The sequence below is a fragment of the Amphiprion ocellaris genome, chromosome 19 (assembly GCF_022539595.1).
Source record: "Amphiprion ocellaris isolate individual 3 ecotype Okinawa chromosome 19, ASM2253959v1, whole genome shotgun sequence".
Classification (NCBI taxonomy): domain Eukaryota; kingdom Metazoa; phylum Chordata; class Actinopteri; family Pomacentridae; genus Amphiprion; species Amphiprion ocellaris.
This window is the reverse complement of record NC_072784.1, coordinates 4,743,707-4,765,927: the sequence shown is the minus strand read 5'-3', so window position 1 is coordinate 4,765,927 and position 22,221 is coordinate 4,743,707. Positions and strand designations below refer to the sequence as shown.

Sequence of the window (22,221 nt, the reverse complement as noted above, 5' to 3'; positions counted from 1 at the left end):
AACTTCACTGTTCAGTGAAGAGAATCAAAGTTTGTTGAGGATTTCTAAAAAACCCACAGGTGAAGGTCTGAGAAGAACTCAGCTTGATGGTCTAAATGTGAAATCAAGACTCATGGTCACAAGTTTTAAGGCTTCTGTTAAGAAGAAAGTTCAAACTAACAGAGAAGTACTGAGAAACTTTAAGATTTCAGTCCTCAGACTGTCTAAAGGTTCAAACTAACAGAGAACTACTCAAGAAGTTTTAGGTTTTCAGTCCTCAGACTGTCTGAAGGTTCAAACTAACAGAGAACTACTCAGGAACTTAGACGATATCAGTCCTTGGACTGTCTGAAAGTTCAATCTAACAGAGAACTACTGTGGGACTTAGAAATTTTCAGCCCTCAGACTGTGTGAAAGCTCAGGTCCTGAGGACTCGGGAGGTGTGGGGGCTTTGGAAAGTCTTGGAACTGAGGGTTCAACCCTCCAGCACAAAGGCTGAAGTCCAGCCTCCTGAGAAAAACGGTCCAGACGAGACTCGAGTTAAAAAAAAAACTCGAAAACGACAAAAAATAGATGATAAATGCGCAAAAAAAAGAAGAATTAGTATCTGAGCGAGTAGCTCAGGAGGATAAGAGGATAGACTACCAAGCGGAAGGTCGCAGGTTCAAGACCTGCCACCGGCAATGTTCTTTCTTTGTCTTTGTCAGGATTTTGATGAAAATTTAAGACGGGTCTGGTCTTGAACCAGCGACCTGCAGCTCCATAGGCAAATCCTTAACTCACTGAGCTACAGATCAGATAAAAAGAAATAAATTCGTCGTCCCTTTGGCATCGTAGTTTCCGAAGTGACCACATGGGTGGAGCCAAGGCGGAGTCTGGGTGGAGTCAGGGCGGAGAGTAGGCGGGGAGGTGGGTGGCGGCCTCCCCCCTCTACTCCCCCACCTCCTCCCACCACCCACCACACCTTCCCCCGCCCGACGAGTTTTTCGAGTCTCCACGAGTTCTTCGAGTCTCGACAGGTTTTCCCGAGTTTCTGGAGTTTCCACCAGGTCCGAGGCAGAACAAGTTGTCATGAAGAGGTGTTGAAGTCAGCCAGGATGGACTGACTTTTTACAGCGACGAGAAGGAAGACCACTAGAAGAGCAGGTCTTTAACCACCATCCATAAAATCCATGGAGTTGGCTCCAGAGAAATGAAGGGAGGTCAACTTTTATCAACCTCCATCCAGATATTCAACTTGATATCTTTACTTGGAGATTTTTAGCACCACAAACCTTTAGTATCACACTTTATTATCATTTATTAGGACTTTAATAGAATCCACCAGCAGATTCAGTTTTTGTTGACAAACTTTATTCTTGTCATTGTGGGACTGCAGTATTTAAAACTCTTCCTTCTATTTGACCTCATGCTTATTAGTTTTAGTGGAGAAAGTTATTTTTGTTTTCCATTAGTCTCTTTAAGACCAAATAATAAATTTGATTAGTCAAGAGGTTTTAATTTCTTACTTTATCATATTTTAGATATGACAAAAAAATATAAAAATAAAGCGTCTTGAGACAATTTGACCTGTATTTGGCGTTACATAAATAAAATTGAATTCAAATTGTATGTATCTTGTAATGTTGGAGTAATTCAGCCATATATGTTGGAAAACACATTTTCCTTGTCCATTAATCTGTTGATTGTTTTCTCCAGTAATTCATTTCTTGTTTTGGTTTATAAAATGTCAAACCCTAATATATTTCATTTACTGTCATAAAAACCAAAAAGATTTACATTCATGATGCAGGAATCAGGCAGTTTTTCACTTTTTTAGTTTAGTCAGAAAGATAGTTGATAATGTGTGAATTGTTGCAGCTTGTGAGCCGTAGAAGGTTTTAATCTTTGGGGCCGAGTGTCAGAAAACATTTAGAAACCAACATCAACAAAACACTCAACAAAGATTTGAACATCATTTGCATGACAATGTCAAATTAAAGGACATTTATTTCCAACGTAAATGTGTGATATTCATCCTCTGGAGCTTTCTCTTCACATCGTCTTCCACCTGAACTGGTTTGGTCTGGAGCATGTGCAACAAACATTTGAAAAACTGCACTTTAACATCAATGAATGACACTGAAGTTTAATCTCTACATAAATGAGACTGAGTCTGGATGTGCTGCTCTGTCATTAACTCCTAAGTTTAGGTTAAGTTCAAACAAAAGAGGACAGTTCAGATCAGACGTGAGAATGAGCTTATTCTGAACAAACATCCCAGACTTTCTGAGCTTCAGCACCTCTAGCAAAATATTTTAACAACAAGCAACTCAAGAGATCCGACGTTGGAGAGAGTTAGCTTTAGCTGAGCCAAAGAACATGGGGGATGCTAACCTAGCAAACATTTCAGACTTTTCTCTGTGAATTCTGAGAAATAATTTCCTATTTAATGACAGAGCTACACATCTTAACTCAGTCTCATTAAAACAGACTCTAATTCAGTGTCATCCATCCATATTAAAGTGCAGTTACCCAAAATGTTTGTTGCATGAGCTCCAACAAAACCTGTCCAGGTAGAAGGCCACTTTGACAAACAGGAAGTGGAAGATTCCAAGCAGATTTATAGAAGGGGGAACCGGACTGTACTAAGTGTGGTCGAGTATAGAGGGGTGTTTTGTGGGTTTTTAAGGCTGATAATGATTATTAGTGAGACATTTGGGGTATATTCATTTGGATATTCATTTGCAGTAAATGAAAGTATTTAAAATCTTGGAGTTAAACTCAAAAGAACACAAACTAACAGGAAACTTTGTTGATACGTTTTTGTTTTGTTTACAGATGTTAAGTTAAAGGAGTTTTATTCGTGACGTATAACCAATCAAATCACTCCAGAAGACAGAGCGACCACAGGTAGATTAAGGTTCAGAGCCAAAGTAGCACCATTTTTAAATGTATTTATTACCGTAAATCGGTAAAAAATAAAATACTGATAATCAGTAAATCAGTCAGCCCACAATTACTACAATTCTACAATGTATGTCTCTTTCCTTTGACTTGTTATTTGTACAATATACGATGTATATGATGGCGTTTTTTTCATACCAAAGGCTATACTATGATGTTTTCTAGGAGACAAATGATGCTACTCTGGTTGTTCTGGCCCTGGACCGCTGCACTCCTCCTCTGTTGTTTTCTGGATTGTACTCAGCTTCATGCCTTCGTCCACCAGGCCTCCGTTGACTCGTCCCGCCTGCCGTCTCTGGAGCTGAAGCTGGATTGGAACAGACCAAAGTACAGTCCAATCACGATGCCAGCTGCCTCTCAAAAGGCTCCTTCATCTGGCAGGTGGCAGCACTTCTTCTGAGGGGAAGATGAGCTGGCCCAGCAGAACTTTGGAGATGTGTTCCAGTGGTTGGTGGATGTGTGGGGAGATAGAGAGGGACCTTTGAATTGTTCAGAAAGGAAAACAGGGAACCCATTGGTAGTTTTAGTTTAGGGTGCTACTGCGGTGTGTTTTTGGGTTTTAAGAGGTGAGCAGGAAGAGGTTTTTTTTCGTATTGATTATCTTTTACTTTGTTCCTGGTTGGAATGCCCATCAATGTCAACATGAAGTTCACTTTTAGTTCTGTTTATTTTTATTTTACTAACACCCATTTGCTTTTAACCCCCTCACATGTTGTGTTGTTGTAAACTTACTCTTTCAAATAAATACTCCTCTAACCCTCTGGAAACCAGTGTTTGGACTGTTTTTGTGTTGCTCCTCACCTACTTCAGACAGCCAGGACATAACAAGGTTTTGTGGACCAAAGGCTATACTATGACGTTTCTAGAGCGACATGCTATACTATGATGTTTTTTTGAGCCACATGCTATACTATGACGGTTTTTGGGCGACATGCTATACTATGATGTTTTTTGGGCGACATGCTATACTATGACGTTTTTAGAGCGACATGCTATACTATGATGTTTTTAGAGCGACATGTTATATTATGATGTTTTTAGAGCGACATGCTATACCCTGATGTTTGTTGGATCAAAGGCTGTACTATGACAATTTTAGAGCGACATGCTATATTATGACGTTTTTTGGACCAAAGGCCATACTATGACGTTTTTAGAGCGACATGCTATACTATGACGTTTTTAGAGTGACATGCTATACTATGATGTTTTTAGAGCGACATGCTATACTATAGGCTTTTTAAATTGACATATTACTATGACTTTTTTGTTTTAGCTTTTTTTTGTTTTTTTTCAGCAACATATAAGAATTTGTTTTAAAAAGTTTTAAAAATTACTATACTTTTACTTGTGCAATGAAATAGTATTCTATGGCATTTTTTAGACGACATATTATACTCTGTTTTCTTGAATAACATACTATTTTGACAATATACTGCACTATGACATTTTTTGAACCACATATCATACATTACAATTTGAGGCAACATCCTATCATTTTGTACTTTTTGAACCTCATAATAATCTTTTTTTTTTTTTTGCCAAGCTATACTATGAACTGCAGGCCATACTATGTTATTCTTGAAAAGTATACTATACTTTAACATTTTCTGAACTACATCCTATACTGTGGCATTATACACAGAGTACTTTGGTTACATGTTGATTTATAATCTAGATTTTTTTCTGTTTTGTTTTTTGACGGTATTACCACAGACCTGACCATGAACACTGTTGACACTCACCTGAGGAAGACGCTGCCTAAGATCTCAAGGCTGCTTGGTCGTGGTCTTTCTGGTCCTGCTCCAGAACGCCTTCATCAACTACGTCTTCTTTTGAAGAGGCCCTCAGATGCTGCAATCTCTGACCTTCAGGAGGAACTGCTACTTTCACTCTGTAACGAGACGGCGGTTATTTTAAAGACCCAGCTCCTGGCGGCTTTGAGTGAAAATTTAACATCCATCAAAACGGAACTACAGACAGTTATATCTGAGCTGTCGGTCAGTATTTCAAACATCAAGTCCGACCCGGCTGTCCTAAAGCACGCTGTGGATGAAACAGAAACTTCACTCTCCACATCACCAACGACATCGTCACACTCCAAAGCAGAGCACCTGTCTGCTGAACTTTTAAAAGTAGACTATAAATGTGAAGAATGTGAGCAGCAGCAGCAGCCTGTGAGCAGCAGAAAAGATGTGATCAGAAAGAAGTCATTTTCTTTTTTCTTTTCTTTCTGGTTGACTTGATGCTGTCAGATGCAGATGTTGGAGCTGATTCTGATCTTTCAGGATAAAAAGCTGCTTTTCCTTCACAGACTTTTCAGGAAATTATTCTCTCAGGTTTTCTCTGCTATTTATATTTTTATTATCTGTGATTATTTCATTATTTCTTTATTGTAAAATAAAGTTTGAGGCATAAAGACTCATTTAGTTATTTTATTCCTGAAATCTTTGATGTAGCAGAACTAAACTTCCATTTTCCTTCTTGTGCTTCTGATACTAGAACGAAACGTATCTTCAACACGGATCATCTGGTTTTAATGAATCAGCAGCAACATCACAACAACAAATGAGACAATTTTCAACAAATTAATGAAACTGATGTCATTTAAAACTATCAGTCTGTTTTAGTGTCAAATTAAAGCTGATTACTGACAACTAGAAGATTAATGTTACTGTTTTAATTACATTAATCACATTTCCTGAACGTTACATTAATGTCAACCAAACAGAGTTTTATGAACTTAATGAACCACATTACATGAACACAACACACTTCGGCTGTTGACATGAAACTCAACACAAACATCGTTAGCTTGATGCTACGTTAGCTTTAATCAGGCTACGACTGAGCAGCTAGCTCGGTTAGCATCGCTAACATTAAAGCTAATATTTACTATGCTAACTTTGTTCTCTGGTCAACACACGCTGAAACAAACTCCACCAACATCTGGAGTGCATGGCACACATTACATCTGACACTAAAGATGCATATAAAGCGCATTAAAAGCGGTACCAATACGAAAATAAACATTTACTTACCGAACTATCAGAGTCCTTTCAGTGTCTGCTGGTAGAATCAGCCGAAGGTAGAAAACTGGTTAAAACAAGTCAACGGGCGGGAAAACTGTCTGTGGAAAATGTTGTGCTGCTCCACCGATAAATAAACCAACAGTTATTATATCAGAATTAATCCAAACGAGGAGAGCAGAGTCTCTGCTGCCTCCTCCATAGGACCTGTCAATCATTCCAGACCGGACAGTCAATCAAGTAGCCCCGCCCCCTGGCTTCGCAAAACTTTAACGCGCTATAAAAAAATCAATATTGATTTATTTTAAGATCGGCAACCTTATCTCTCATTTTGACCATGAAAACTAACGAAAAAAAATGTATATACAGTTTATGCACCGTACTCTGTTTGGCTACACTCTTGCTGATGACCACTTCCGGTCTCAGAAAATGAAAAAACTGACCTTTTTTCGTTTCTGTCTCTTACTGATTTTACTTTCTTGTTATTCTAAATATAAAACGAAAATCAAATCATTTAAAAAAATCGTATATCCCTTTTTGATCATGAAAAGGAAAAACGCCTTGTATTTCCATTTTAATTTTTGTATTTTAAACGAAAATCCAATAACCACTCGTTTTTTGTTTTTCAATACCCGTTTCAGAACGGAAAATCCAATTGCCAGATCCGTACACGAAACCATACATACAATTTTTTAACCGTTAATCCGGTTCCTGTTACGCATGACGTCACTGACCGCTGGAGGTCCTTGTGCGTACTACGTCACTGCTGACGTCTTGTAACTGAAGGAATCGTTTTTTTCTCCTTTCAAACCTCGAAAAAAAACCCACAAAGCCAGTTTTCTTCAGGTGGTAGGAGTTTTGCCACACACTGGAAGTTACTCCACGGTGTCCTCCTTCCCAGTAGCGTCCTAACGGCGTCTTCGAGCCAGACAGAGAAGAAAGCTGCTCCCTAACGGTAAGTTTAGCTACTTTCAACAAGCCAGCTGACACCTCCTGCAGATGCTTCCACACAGGTGCATGCCATGGTGCAATCAAACAATTACCATCCACTCACGCTCTGTGGCAGCTGTGAAGATGCTAAACAGGGCTTCTGATTCTGATTTTTGTATTAATGTGACAAGAGCAAAATATTTAGGAGACTTTGAGGGGACGTTTATTGTTGTGGAACAGATGGCAGGAGCTTCACTCACAGAGACTGTTCAACTGGTTGGTGTTTCAGTTGGAATAGTGACCAAAATGTGCGATTGTTGCTTATGATTCTCAGTCATCTAGGTCAAGTTAATCCTAAAGTTTCAGTGAAAAGCAACTGGGCTCTTTTTTTTTTTAAGGTTCCTGGAGACATTTTGTCGCTCATGAAAAAGGATTCTTCAGTTCTACAAGTCAACCAAAAAAAAAAAAAAAAAAATCCATGTGGACTGAAATAGTACCTACTCTGTAATCTCTTGAATCTGCATCTTATAGAATAGAATAGCATTGTTATCATACGTGGGGGCATGACGAAAATATAAATAGCTGCCACTGGACGGTGCATTTATAACAAGCTAAATTAAGAACAATAAAATCAAATGTATATATAAAACAAGACTATATTAAGAATTACAACATATACAGAAAAGGCAATATATATGCAATACGATGTGGGAGGCAAATGAAATCAAATTAAAAACCAATAAAATAGTATAAATATGGGCAGAAGATTGCACGTAAGCATCATTATTCTATTATACCCAGGTGAATTAAGTCTACATGAATCAGTGCTCTGTCCTTGCTAGACTTCTTTCCCTAAATAAATTATAAATAAACACAAACAGTGTTGATAGTTAGATAAATCATGTTAAAGTCATTATTTTGCACTTAACTGATAAGAACAAACCTTGCCAATGCTCGTCAGATTTCTAAAAGTAGAACTCTATCAACTCATAATTCCAGCACAATAACTATTGAGGAATTATGAAGACAAATTAACTTGCTGTTTTTTGATGATCTGCCATGTTGGTTAATATATAAATTACTGCTCTGATTTTTTGGCCATCCGATTGAACCAAATGCAATGGCCACTTCTTTGACGTGATGTCAGTTTGTTTGTAGCCGACTGCGAGTAAATGTTGAGTAAACATAACGTAAACATTAAATAAAGGTTAAGCAATCCCAGCTGTCTCCAACAGCTTGGGTGAGTTCAAATTTGTACAAAGGCAAGGGTGGTCACATTTAGCCTGGTCCTTTTGCTCAAATAAATAGTGGATTCATCCCACATAATGTAGTGTTTTGTTTTTTTTTAACCAATTAAAGTAACACCAGTGAATGTCTGACCAGTTGACCCAGACACTACAGTTCTACTAAAATTAAATTTGATTTAGATCTGTGGAGAAGACATTAGTGAAAAGGGTCAGAAATTGCGGCTGACATCACATATTTGATGACTGCGATGCTTCTGCTTTAATATGAAATATATTTTTTAAAAACAGAGGAGGAACTCTTCCTCGTGGGACTGAAAATGTCAGTGTAGGATGTGATCAGACTGTCAACTAGAACAGTGTGTTGACAGCACATTTGAGAGTGCAGCGGTGTTAAAGCCATACAGATCCACAGAGACGTGAAAACTAGTGATATGGTCAGATTAGTCATCCATCGTATTTATTACCCCACAGTGAGGGAATGTTGTGGCATGTTTTGGGTCCACTTAGATGGAGGGCTCACTGCAAATAAATACAAAGTGTGTTCTGTGTGATCATTTTTATCCTATGATTAAGACTAGTCTGAATAGCAATTTCTGGGCTCTGGATATTCAGGAGAATGTGTTATCCAGCATTCTTCACCACCATCTTCTAAGCACCAAATCAGGAGAATATCTTTTGGAATAAAGGCGTTCATCCCTCTAGTAGAATTCTACAGACTTGGAGAATCAGTGTCAAGAAGCACTGAAGTGGGGGCTCCTGTATAGCTCAACGGGTTAAGCAGGCGACCCATGTACAGGGCTGGTCCCCGACGCAGCGGTCCGGGTTTGATTCCCGCTCACGGCCCTTTGCTGCACGTCTTCCCCCCACTCATCTCCCCTGTTTCCTGTCTCTCTCTCACTGTGCCTAAATAAAGCTGAAAAAAGGCCAAAAAAATAACTTAAAAAAAAAATAAAAAAGAAGCACTGAAGCAGCTCTGGTAGCAAATGGGTCCCCACTTTAAGACACTTAATGTCGATTTTTCCTTTATTTTGTCACCTGTTTGTAGTAATCTGCCTGTCCTTAATAGAAAGAGTTGACTTGAAAGCTTCATTGATCTTTGTTTCATCAAATTATTAATATATATATTTATATACAGTCTATGATTTGGACAGATAGACTTTTCAATCAAAGGCTGTCACATCTGGAGTGCATTACCAAATGAAATTAATGTGCTAGCAGATTTAAAAACTTTTACAGCAAAAGCTAAGTATTGGCTTAATGAAAAACAAGAACATCCCCACCTATGACATCTATAAGGTCTGACTCACTGTGGATTGTGTCATTATGTATGTGTGTGTAACGTGGTTTATTAATGTTGTCTGTGCTGTGTTTATCGGTATTGTTGGTCCTCTGACTACTTTTACTGAAAAGCCCAACCAGGGACGGGAGTTGAAAATTAGCTTAATGCCACACACTCTACATGCAAGACATCAGATGTTTTCTATGTTAACTGCATGGTCCCTGATCAAATAAATAAATAAATAAAATAAAATTGTAACCACTAAGTGGCGCCAGAGAGCTGTACACTCACACACCGGTGAGCTCATTCACCAGGAAGCTGCACTGACATGGAGACCCCACATGGCTGCAGTCGTGTCTTGGCAGCTGCAGCTCTCTCCACAGGGTGTGAGCATTTGGATTCTTGAAATATTAAGTGCTCTTGTCGCTTTAACCACCACAGAGGTGCTGTGTCTGTACATATTTTAATAGTGAAAAACAGCAGGTTTTGCTTAACTTTTGCTGAGGGAGGCGGATTTATTATCTCCTAAATAGAAAACATTCCCACATCACCAAGCCTTGAACCTCAGCAGCTGCTCAGCTGGACTCAGGACAGGTCAGGACAGACCTGCAAAGCCTCCGTCCTCTGTTGTGTGCTGTTAGACCTTCTACCATCTCAAAGCACTTGGCTGCAGGAGATGCACACTCAGCAAAGGGATGTGGGCTTGGATTCATTAGATGAGGACTTGCCTCACGATGTGTGTCTGTGTGTAGGGGGGTTGATGCGTAGGTCAGCAGTTCTGGAGGAGAAACAGGACACTGCCCCTCATCTCATACTTTCTCATGTATTATGTATGCGTGTGATGTCCGGCTGTGAGCCCAGCTGTGTGTGAGAGCTGCACACGAGGCTGCTTATTGTATCAGTTCTGCCCTGAGCCCTGACAGATCAAAAATGATATTCATCTGCCTTAGGAGTTGTTCGCTGCAGGCCGGATGAGACGAACAAAGCCTTATCTGGATTTGTCCAGGAAATCGGTATTAGCAGGTCTGTAATGAGGATTGATGAGATATGGAGTTTAGTTGTCAATAAAATCGACGAGTATCACCTCTGTTGCCCTAAGAGCGTTTGAGGAAGTTGAAGGGGTTTCACTTCACATCTGCTCACAAGCCGAGCCTGAGGTGTGAAATCTGAAGTCATTTCCTCAGTTGCTGGCCTGCTGTGCATTTGTTCTTTAAATAAATTAGATTTCAGATCCACATGTGGCGATGATGTGTTTGCTTTTCCCTTGCTTATAAATCTGAAGTTTGAAATCTGGAGAATCAGCGTGTTCTTTAGAATTCATCTGCAACATCCAGAGCTTCTGCTTTGTTTGCACAAAGTGTGATATGTCACATCCTGTTTACGGGGTAATAAGGAAGTGTGGCATACAAATAGTAACACAACAGGAGGATGCTTTACTTGCAGTATTAGCAGCTCCTGATCCGTGACAGCAGGCCTTGCACTCACCCTGTGAAAACATGTTCTGCTTTAGTTGTATCATAACCATACTGACCGCAGCAGGCACATGTGAGGGTGGGAAAGCTGTGAAAATGTCACTCCTCTGATCTCTGCTGATGACGGACAGCTGTCCCCTGCCTTACCTGCCTCGTTCTCCCCTGTGGAGGACAGCAGCTGCTTTTACTGCTCAGAACCAGAGCAAAGGAGGCATGTGCTGGCAGTTTTTCTATTATATAGCCTGTGTGTAGAGGTCAGCGAGTTACTGCCGTGCTTTTAGCGTCCACATAGATGTTACACATGTCGCTGTAAAACAAGGGTGTCAAACGTGCGGCCCGCAGACCAAAACCGGCCCTCCAGAGGGTCCAATCTGGCCCGGAGGACAGCTTTGTAAAGTGTGAAAATTACAGAGAAGACATCAACTACAATTTGTATAATTATAATTTAAAATAATTTCTATTGTTCTAATCTAATATGTGATTGATCATTGTTCTTTTGTCATTTTGTCTCATTTTTTAAAATATTTTGTCATCTTTTTGTTGTTGTCTGACTTTTGTTGTTTGTCTCATGTTTTTGTTTCTCGTTTTTGTCTTTTGTGTTTCCTTCTTGTCCCACTTATGTTTTTGTCTTATTTTTGTCATTTAGTGTTTTGCTTTATGCGATGTTTTGTATCATTTTTGGTGTTGTGTTGTTAGTCTCCCTTTTTGTTGTTTTGTTTCTCGTTTTTGTTATTTTTGGCCTTGTTTGGGTCATTTGTGTATTTTTTTTGTCTCGTTTTGGTCGTTTTTCCATTTTTTTGTAGCTTTTTTGTGTAATTTTTTGTCTCTTTTTGTGTCATTTGTCGAATTTTTTGTTGTTTTGTGTCTCATTTTTGTCATTTTGCGTCTGATTTTTGTAATATTTTGTCTTGTTTTGTTGGTTGTTTGTCTGACTTCTGTTGTTTTGATCATAAAGTAAAACACCATATAAATCAGTTTCAGATACCTGTGCCTAAATGTTTTACTCCTTTGAGAAACTCTGTGATCTGGAAGTTGTAATGTGTAAATGATAAACTGAGGCATAATGTTGCTGAAACTGAACTTATTTTTCTTAAGAAATTTCAGGTTGTTCATGATGTTTCATAAAAAGATAATTCCTAAAATGTGAACATTTTCAGAAGGGACTTTTTTGCACTAAAACAAAGGAAACATTTGGAGTTGTGGTTTTGTATAGGTTATTATGCTGTGATTTTAATGGTCGCTTGAGATCAGATTGGGCTGAATGTGGCCCCTAAACTAAAATGACACCACTGCTTTAAAAGCTGTAACAAAGTGAGATTGAACGCATGTGCCGGTGCTGCACACTGTTGATAAACACAACCCTGTTCCCAATTCTCAGAAGAGGAAGTAGGGTGGAGGAGGTTGACCATAACCCATGTAATGACCTCATATACATTTGTCTATATAGTATATACAAAGAGAGAGAAAAAATCCACACAGACGCACCATGTAGACAAACATTGTGTCGCTGTGAGTGACAGTCGTGCCTGTTTGCACCCATACACCCTTCGATATTCTTGGCAGGGCGCAGATTGCTCGTGCCATATGTGCACATGCTCATGAATATGCATGAAAGGCTAAATATGACTCCCTACTTCGATGCAGACGTTTATGTGATTGCACGCACGTTTAGCCCCATATACAGATGTTTTGCCGCCCACATGAGTTATTCATAGTTTCCCACCCTCACCTCTGAATTGAACGTAGGATGTTGATCAGGATTGTTAACCTCTTCGTCACCGTGGAAAACGTTGCTACAAGCAGCTCCGTTTCCACCCACTGGAGGCTCATATACGGAGCTGGAATGGTTAAATTGCTCTATTTTGAGGAGATTTTTGATCACATGTTTTATGAGTTTTTATATTTAACGTGCTGCTGCTGCTTCTCTCTCTCCAGCTCTCTCTACAGAAAGTAAATCATGATGTTAGTTTTAAAGTTCAGCAGGCAGATGTTGGCTTTGGGCTTTTTGATGTTTGCTTTCTGCTTTTCTTTCTTCAGTGACTGTATCGTGATCTTCAAAATATGATAAATGTTTTACAATGTCGGCGTGTGAATGGCAAGGAAAGATAAATAGAGAGAACAGAAATCATGCAGTTTAGAAAGTGTTGAATATCCAAAAGTAAATTTGTGTTTTATGTTGGTACAGTTGTCTTGTAATTTCGTCCTGGGAGAGTTACAGATATTTAGGCTTCAATTAAGTTAACCCACTTAACTTCTCAAACATGGATCAGACTCCTGTCAGATTCTGCTGGTCGGGTTCTGGCGGTGGTTAAGTTTAACCTTTGTTGGTTTCAATTCTTCCACGCAGCTTTTTAAATGTTGTGTCTATCCAGTTTGAATTACGCTGCAGGGATCTGATGTAAACAAAAAGTGACTTATTTTTGGCCTGGGTTTTATGAAAATTATGAAGAAAATGGTCAGAAAAAGTACAAAGTAAACCAAAATTGAGAGCATATTATTTTAGTTTAGCAGCACACTTACCACCCCAAAATGATGTGTCACCTCTGAGCAAAACCAGATGTGTGTTTAGGCTCAGTTTAGATGGAGAACTATGAAATACATTTTATATTCTGCTTTTCATTTTATCATGATCTGCCAGTTTCCTGCATGAATGAATTTTTATAAATGTTTTGAAGTTGTATTAATTGGAGTTTAATTTCCTCAAACACAATCAACCCTATTCTTTATCAACTGGTTAGAAATAACAGAAACATCCATAGATTTCTGTCAAGTAACATAACTCACATAACACAGACTCATTACCTTCACGCTATGTGGCATGATCACTGACGTGCACAGTCACCCACTAAAGGCTGGTTCTAAGCCAGAAAAAACTCTGAATCATGGAAGCGTCTAGTCAGTGTATGATACTATAAGACCTGCTGCTCTTTGGTGCAACCCACACTGATCATTTTTAAGCCTGTGATTAAGTGGAAGTGTTTTCGATTATGTGAGTCAGTGTAATGACATCTCGGCAAAACCTGGAGTCGATAAGAAAATTTGAGCCAGATAAAGTTTTGAATTCTAACCTTTTTTTGCATATTAGGGCTCCGTGATATTCAAAAAACTCAATCTATTGAGCTTTTTTTTCTTATTTTTTACCAGTAAAGCAATTATGATCCGATTTTAGTGAATATTTTTAGATTTCTTCTTGAATAAATGAATGGATTTTTTATTTCGGACATGTGAGAAATATAAAAAAGGCACAACAGCAAATCAAAATATTCAAAACATCAACAAAACAAAGCAACAAAAAATAACCCAACATATCCAAAAAGAAATAGGGCGAAGCATAAGCTTATTTATTCCTTCCCCTTCTCCATCTTGACCATCACTCATTCAGTACCCCAAATAGAAAGTAAATAACATAAATAAACAAATATTAAATAATCAGTAATATACCTGTGTCAAAGCCCGTCCTCCTCCCTGTACCTTGGAAAACCGTATTTTTGCACTGCTTTCTTCAAAAAAAATATTTACATGTTGATGTATCTTTAATCTGGATAATATCTTTTATAGTCCAGAGAAACTGTGACCAAAACCACAGTGCTTCTTGTCATTTATAATCGTACTTTGTGACACATGTTACCTTCATCAAAAGGTAAAATGCAGCTCCTGTGATTTGGTTTTTGCACCTCCACACTGACCAGTATTTCGGAGAAGTGTTCAGCCGTAATGTCTTTATTTAGACCGAAAAGCTGCATCTCAGAGGTTAGGAGGTCTTTCTTATTTTGGCTTTGACCCCGATACGCTTCCCATCATTATTCCCTCATTCACTCAGAGTTCCTTGTAATTCTCTTTCCCCTGCTTCTTTGGTTTTGTTGTATTCAGTGCATTTGCCAGCGTTGCTTATTGTGTCTTTGTTCCTGTGTGAGTTTGTCTATTTTTAAACAGCAGGCGTACTTGTACACGTTACCTTTGTAAGATGCATTTCTGTGTTTGTGCGTATGTGAATGAGACGTGTGGAGCAGTCGCCTCCTCCGGTGTGAGTCATACGGTGACGTGAACGGCTTCAGTCACTCACACGCCTGGCCCAAGCACATGGCTCTCAGACAACACACTCCCTGCCTTCACGTGCTGTCCTTCCCCCTTCTTCTTTCTGCTCTCCCACTCGGTCTTTGAGCCTTTGCTTTTTTTTTTCCTTCTGCTCTACCAAGAACCCACCCATTTCCTCAGCTCTGCCTGTTGCTCCACAGACAATGGCAACCATTATTATTCCCTGATTTAAGTACATGTTGATAACCTAATTTCTCCTGAAAAACAAGCTGAACAAGCAAGAGAGGAGATTTTTTTCTTCTACATTTCACATCAGTGCCGTTTTGCTGTTGTTTTTTTAAAAATACATTTACATTTTTTGCCGTCCTAATGAGCTTATAGCTTGTCGCTGGAGAATTTTCAATGCCTCTGTTGCAACTCTTGGCAGCCGTCTTTCTGGAGCTTAATGTAAACATGTCCCAACCGTTCCTGCTGTAGCTGCTATTAATACGCATCTGTCTATGCAGGAGTTGCTTAAGAGCTGAAAGCAAAAACTTTGCCACGAATCCCAGTGGGTTTTTAGGAAGTGGGAGGACTTCTTAGAAAAGTGGTTGAGTGAGGGCAGGATAGGAGGTCAGATCACATTTGAGAATCCTCTCGCCCAGCTCACATGCGTGACCTTAGGAACCAGTTTCATCGTGTAAAGAACGAAAAGGTTCTCCGTGTACTCACATCAGCTACTGAGTGTTCAAACTATAACAAAGACCTGTCTGGTTTTGCTATTCTAATTTGCTAATTTGCTCGTCGCTGACGCCCGCTCTTAAATGAAACGTTTGAACTGTTAATTGTCATCGCCCGTTTCATGAGAGGGTCTGAAAAAACCTGGTGTTACAGGTTCAGTGACCCACATAAGTAAAATCCCAGCTTAACCCATCTTTCTTGTAGAAGCCTTATGGAAATGCAGCCTGTCTCTCTGGACTGCACAACTCCAGACATGTCGGTCATATTATAGTACAACATGAAAGCCATTTATTCAAAAACTCATAATTGGGTCGCCGCAGTTTTTATTTTTTATCCGCGCTAAAATCTTGTAAAGAGGATTTGTCACCTCCTCTGCTATCATCACACTTCCAATAAACTTGTTGAATGTAAACTGCTCACACATTATGTTTCTCTGGCAGCCCGCTCGGCGTGCTAACAATGGCTGAGCTTATGGTGGCACACTTCAACACGGCATGTAGGCAGCGAAACACAAACAACAGCTGATGTTTGAAATACCCTCTGTCCAGTTAGCTGCTGTACCCACCTGCTAACCTGACCACCCCAGCCTGTCCCATGTCCTTGGCAAAGTCTGTTTGTATTTGTGTGTGTGTGTGTGTGTGTGTGTGTGTGTGTGTGTGTGTGTGTGTGTGTGTGTGTGTGTGTGTGTGTGTGTGTGTGTGTGTGTGTGTGTGTGTGTGTGTTTGCGTGGAGCTGCTTTATGTAACTGCCTGCGTTGGCCCCAGTAAAGGTGTTACTGTAACACGTTGAGTCCTGACTGCATGTGAGCAGCGGCTCACATGGGGCCTGCCGCTCGCCCTCTCCCTCCCCCTCCAGGTGTTTGGATTAGAGGAGGAAGGGTTGAGTGGCGGGAGGAGAAGGGAGGCCCGTACTGTAAACTGACTCCTCCGCTGTCATTTAAAGCCCACTTGTGCTGCTTTGCTTCCTTCTCTTTCCCTCGGTGGTGTGGTGTCTGTCTTGAGGAGAATTACATGTGCAGTTTGTGCCGCCGCGCTGACTTTTATTTCTGCTGTTTTGCTATCTGTTGCTTCACACTGTGAGCGAGCCCTCGAGCGTTCTCCCACTTTTTCTCGACAGCCAGTGAGATCCGGTGCTGCCAAACGCATCAGCATCTTCAAAAGCAGCTCACAGTGCCCTAGCAGTTTATTCCAAACGTATGGTAAACATCTGCTCATTTGAGATCGAAATACGGATTCAGTCTTTCAAGTTATGTCATAGTGATTGGTGTTTTTCTGTCGTCAAAGCATCAAGGCAATGTCAAAGACACCCTGCACAAGTACCACTGTGTAGTCAGGCATGCTTTATACATGTATATGTTTTAATTATTGCCTTCATAAAGTTATAAAAGAACACATTTGGGATCACTGCAGGTATAAGCTTCCCTGATGCATTAATAAATGTTGAATAAGTTGTTATAATAAGTAGATTTTGGTCTACGTCCTCTTCAGACCAATTTGGCCCAGTTAGATAAAGGGATATTTCACAACCTGGTGACTCAAAGGTCATGTTTTTGAATTGATAAAGCTTTATCAGTCGCACAAAGCCATTAATTACACATTATGAATGCTTCATATTATGTGTCATTGGTGATCAAGCTATTTCTCAAAAACGGGTGTAATGTTCTTTGCTGGAAAGTCTTACTGACATACAGAATGAGTATGACTAAAGACATGTGCTGTTATTTTTGGTATAGATTCATACGTTGGCAGACATACTTTTGCTACAAAGCAGTTCAATTCACAAAATTCTCAATATTATCACAGTTGATTTTGGTCTTACCCACCCCATTTACCAACACTCTAGACTGCCATGCATGCCTTCATAGCTCTTACTAAAGTTGCACGATATTCCATTTTTTGCCAGTATTCAAAATGCTTATATTTTTACTACGGCTGTCAAAATTAACATGTTAATGCAGATTCATGATTAATCTGATTAAACATTTTAACACAATTAACCCAATGGCAGCGCAGAATGACTCAAAATCCCTGAAACACCTCTGGCAGCCCATTTTGGGCAGTTTGTCCAAGCAGACTTACCGTCCACATGCACAAATGGACAGTTGATCCTGTCGTGGCAGAACCAAGCAACTCGTGAAGACCAGAGTTAAGACGGCCAACGTGCTGATTCACGTCTTCACGAGTTGCTTTATTTCCCTTTTTTTTGAGTCTGTTTGCTCATGCAAAATGAAGCGTGAGTAATTTAGATTAAAAATTAATGATATTTAATCGTGATGAATCAAAATTAATCCACAGAAGAAACCCTGTGATTAATCTGATTAAAAATTTTCATAGTTTGACAGCACTCATTTTTACCTCTTGACAATATTGCATGTTGCCAATGCAGATACCAATATATGCACATACTTTTTACACCTAATTACAAAATATATCAAGTCTCTTCTACAGTGGAATTAACATATTATTGCCTACTTTTCCAATTTAAAAAAAAAAATCTTATTCTTAAATTCCCTGGGCATGAAAGAAAGCTAGTAGCTGTCGTTAGCTGAAACTGGCCAACTGTGTAGCTCGCAGTGTTGCTGAGGTGATGTGGTGGAGAAATGTGAAAATGTCAGCTCCAAATATGTTGACAGACAACATAAACGTGTTCCTTGGTTTTGAAAAACCACACCCAGGATATGCTACATTTGACATTAGGCTAGTGTGGAATGAGGTGGGGAGGTTTCCTCTATCCTCTTTTACCCCTTACCTGTTTCCGTGCCTGAGGTTAAGAAAAGGCTATCTCTATGTGGAGTAGTAGAGTAATCTGATGGGCATTTTATTTTATTCAAATTATCTCTAAGTTATAAAAAAATAAACTATAAACCAGAGAACTTCCTCATTGCAGTGTTTGCTGCAGATTAAAAACAACTTTGTTTCCTTTTACTGCTCAACTATAGAGAAGCCGCAATCAGACCCTTCCTGTATATATTTTCATCAGCAGTCGAAACACTCCTGAAGGGTTGTTTATGAGGTTATTGCATCAGGAAGCCCCCACCTCCCCACTTCTCTTTTGTTGTTTTCTCCCAGTTCACTTGGTCCTTTGGCACACTATACGAGAAACAGGAAGTGCTCCTTTTGTCTGCTGCCTGTTTGCACTAATGCAGCATTCAGAGCTACAGGTGTAACTTGACTGACTCGACTCGGTGTGCTGTTGACCACATGGTCCGTGTGCACATGTCGTATGTGTAGATTGGGCGTTTGTTTGCATGCATTGCTTACAGGTTCTCCATGTAGTCGTGGGGCTTTATGTGGGCCAAACGAGAAGACAGGAACACGAGTCCCTGCTGCTCTTCTTACGGTCACTTGAACCAGGATGGCTCTAGACAGATGGATGGGCCTGTTGACACTAATCCACTGTATGAGGTAATGGAGTTAGCCTGTGTTTGTGCACTCCTTCTCTGCCACTCCTGACTTACTGACTGACCTACTTAACCAGCAACTCACGTGGCACCCTAGCAAGCGCACACACTTGATGTTTCTTTCCCAGAAGCTTAAGGGACCATAAAATAATGTGTTTGTTTACCTGTATGAGTGTGTGTGAGTGTGTGCGTGATGGTCACACTGCTGCTTCTGCTGTCAGTTTACCTGTTGTTGAGATAAAACACTGAAATGATGTTAATACATTCTAGGTGTATGTGTGTCTGTGTGTGGGTGGATGGGCTGGTAAGTTCATGCAGTGATTCATTTGTTCTTAATGAACAAAACTCAGAGCAGGACTCAAATCTTGCTCTTAAAAATGAGGGAATATATTTAGAAAAAGAACTGAATATTGTTGATAATGGAAATAGGACAGTGCAGCTGTAATTATTCTGATATAAGGTTGTCCACGTTGCCCACCATTAGCTTCTGATGATAAGAGGTTGCTGAGTCATGAGCATGTTATGAACTCTCTCTGGCTGACAGGGATTATTACCAGCCACTGTGGATATAGGTCGCTCATAAACCGAGTAGCATATATAAATAGTAACCCAGAACAGGAAGTTAGTCTTACTTATACTGAAGCAAAGATTGCATCAGGAAGTTGTAGCACAGTGCTCACACATCTGCTGTGAATATGTACTGGTGTTTTTCTTGATGTATTTATACCTCCACGGTATGTAACCAAGGAGACCAATAACTGATTTTTGTGATATATTTTCCACTGTAACAATTATGCTGTCAAAATTTAGAATAATGTAAACTTGTTGAACTTGTTATTTGTTAAAATGCCTTTGTTTATTTTCAGTATGTTAAGTATAAGAGAAGTATTATTTGCAATGTGTAACCAATCAGATTGTGCTAGAACTGGGACATTGCTCAAGACCACAGATGTAGAGAGGAAGCTGCAATAGAACCAAAGTAAGGCATATTCAGATTGATTTATTTGATCAGGAATTACTTTACAAAAAAACAGCCTGTCTCCAATATTAGAAAGATGCTAAATGTCACAGTTACAATTATTATAATTTGTGGACCCTGGAATGCTGGACAGCTACATTAGTGCTTTTTAGTGTATTTCAAAATCAAATGTCTGTTGTGTTTTACAGTTCAGTTAGGCAGGTGACTACTGTAGTTGGTTAAATTTTGACCTCCTGATGGCGCTAGATGAAAAAGAGGACCACCAAAGTAGGATTTAGCCTCTGGGAAACACCTCTGGCTTACTTTGTAATCACAGTCTGTTCTGTTTGAATTTGGATCTCCAGATTCAGATTAAATGTTAATCCATCCATCCATTATCTATACACCGCTTAATCCTCTTTAGGGTCACGGTGGGCGGGAGTCTATCCCAGCTGACTGAGGGTGAAGGCAGGAGACACCTGGACAGGTAACAGTCTATCAGAGGGTGACACATAGAGACAAACAATGACGCTCACATTCACACCTACGGACAATTTAGAATTACCAGTTAACCTCAGCATGTTTTTGGACTGTGGGAGGAAGCCAGAGAACCTGGAGAAAACCCACACATGCACAGGGAGAACATGGAAACTCCATGCAGAAAGATGGAAGGTGGGGACGCAGACCAGGGATCTTCTAGCTGCAAGGCGAAAGTCCTAAATCACCAGGACACTGTGCAGCCCAGAATACATGTTTATGTCAAGTGTAAATGAGATTGAACCAATGACATCTCACCAGTTTTTTACTTTAATTACATATGTCCATGTAACCACACCATACCAATAGAAAACTTCCATACCACTGTCATATAAGAGCCGTCTAACCTGACAGAGAAGTTTTTTTTCCCCGATTTGATAAAAAAGTACTTACTCTATTTGTTTTCTTCACAAAACGATGACTGGCATCACAACACCGAGGTTATTGTGTTGTTCCAACAATCATGCATATACGACGTGTTCATTGTTCACACAGATGTGTGAAAGACCTTGATGCAAAGATTCAGTTGTTTTTCAGAGAGAGAAGGAATATTAAAAAGAACAGGTGGAATATTGTCTGTGTTTATAAAGAACTAATAATGAAATAACTTTAGAAGACAAACATCTGAAAATTATAGTATTTTACTCCTTAAGCTGATTTATAATGAAGTGATATTTCATTATATATGAAGGCTTTCATACAATGCAAATCTGCAACTTTTCACTGTGTTCGTTCCATGTTTCAGAACCATTTTTTTGTGATCCAAACTATGTGGAGAACAAAGATGGAAAATAAGCAAGTATAGCTCACAGCTCCAAGACTATTTAGGAACTTTACACTAAATGTAAATGCATCAGACTGTTGTGATGAAGTGAGATTTCAGGAGCAGTGTGTCTGTTCAGGAGATCATCTGGCATCAGTGGTGTAGATCACCAGCTCACTGCTTCGAAGCATCGACTGTAAGGATGATGCCGCCATCCTGCACTACTTCACTCCTCCTACCTCCTGGATAATCAGAAATGACCAAAATGGTGGAGTGAGAGTGGAGCTGAGGCAGGCCAAGAAAAAATCTCTGGGCTCTTGAGTAAGTTAGCTATAGAGGACAAAAGAAAGTTTTTGTACCAGGCTGTAAACATGTTTAGTTCTGCTGTGAAGTTACAGGTTGTAACATGGGTGTCTGTGGAGACTGACTGGCTTTTGGAGCCAACTGGTTTTGGCACCTCTGCCTTGGCTTAATTTTTCGGTCCTAGTGGTTGCTGCTTGGTTGGAAGGCTAAACCTGTCCAATTTTTACTTTTAATCTAATTTCTGATCACCCACAACTCATAAAAATTGTCTGTTTTAATGCTTTCTGGTCACTCAAGTTCACTGTTTTCACATTTGAAGTGAGCTACAGAGAGAAGTGTAAGATCTCCATTTGTAGTGTGGTCAACTTAACATATTTATTTAGAGATATTCTATTATAAACACCTTACAGCAATGTTCAAATGTCAGCCGTGTTTTACTGTATATTCCAACTGATTGCCACTGCGATGACATTTAACCCACATTTGCTGTACTTCAGCTGTAAAAGCCTTTTGCATAACAGACCTACTGAAAACAAAATTAGGAAACCAGATATTTACGAGATCTTTTGCATATTTCACAAGAAGTCCTTGCACCCTTAGTATTACATTGTTCTTTTTTTCTC

At 39.6% G+C, this 22,221-nt stretch overlaps 1 long non-coding RNA gene across 1 annotated transcript; it reads right to left on the bottom strand.

Annotated features, from left to right (window-relative positions):
- Positions 1-2,350: 2,350 nt before the first annotated feature.
- On the bottom strand, positions 2,351-6,020 carry LOC129347653 (uncharacterized). Its single transcript, XR_008599852.1, has 3 exons — positions 5,967-6,020; positions 4,671-4,819; positions 2,351-3,404 (listed from the first exon to the last, which is right to left on the bottom strand). It is a non-coding gene; the product is annotated as an uncharacterized LOC129347653 (long non-coding RNA).
- Positions 6,021-22,221: the final 16,201 nt, after the last annotated feature.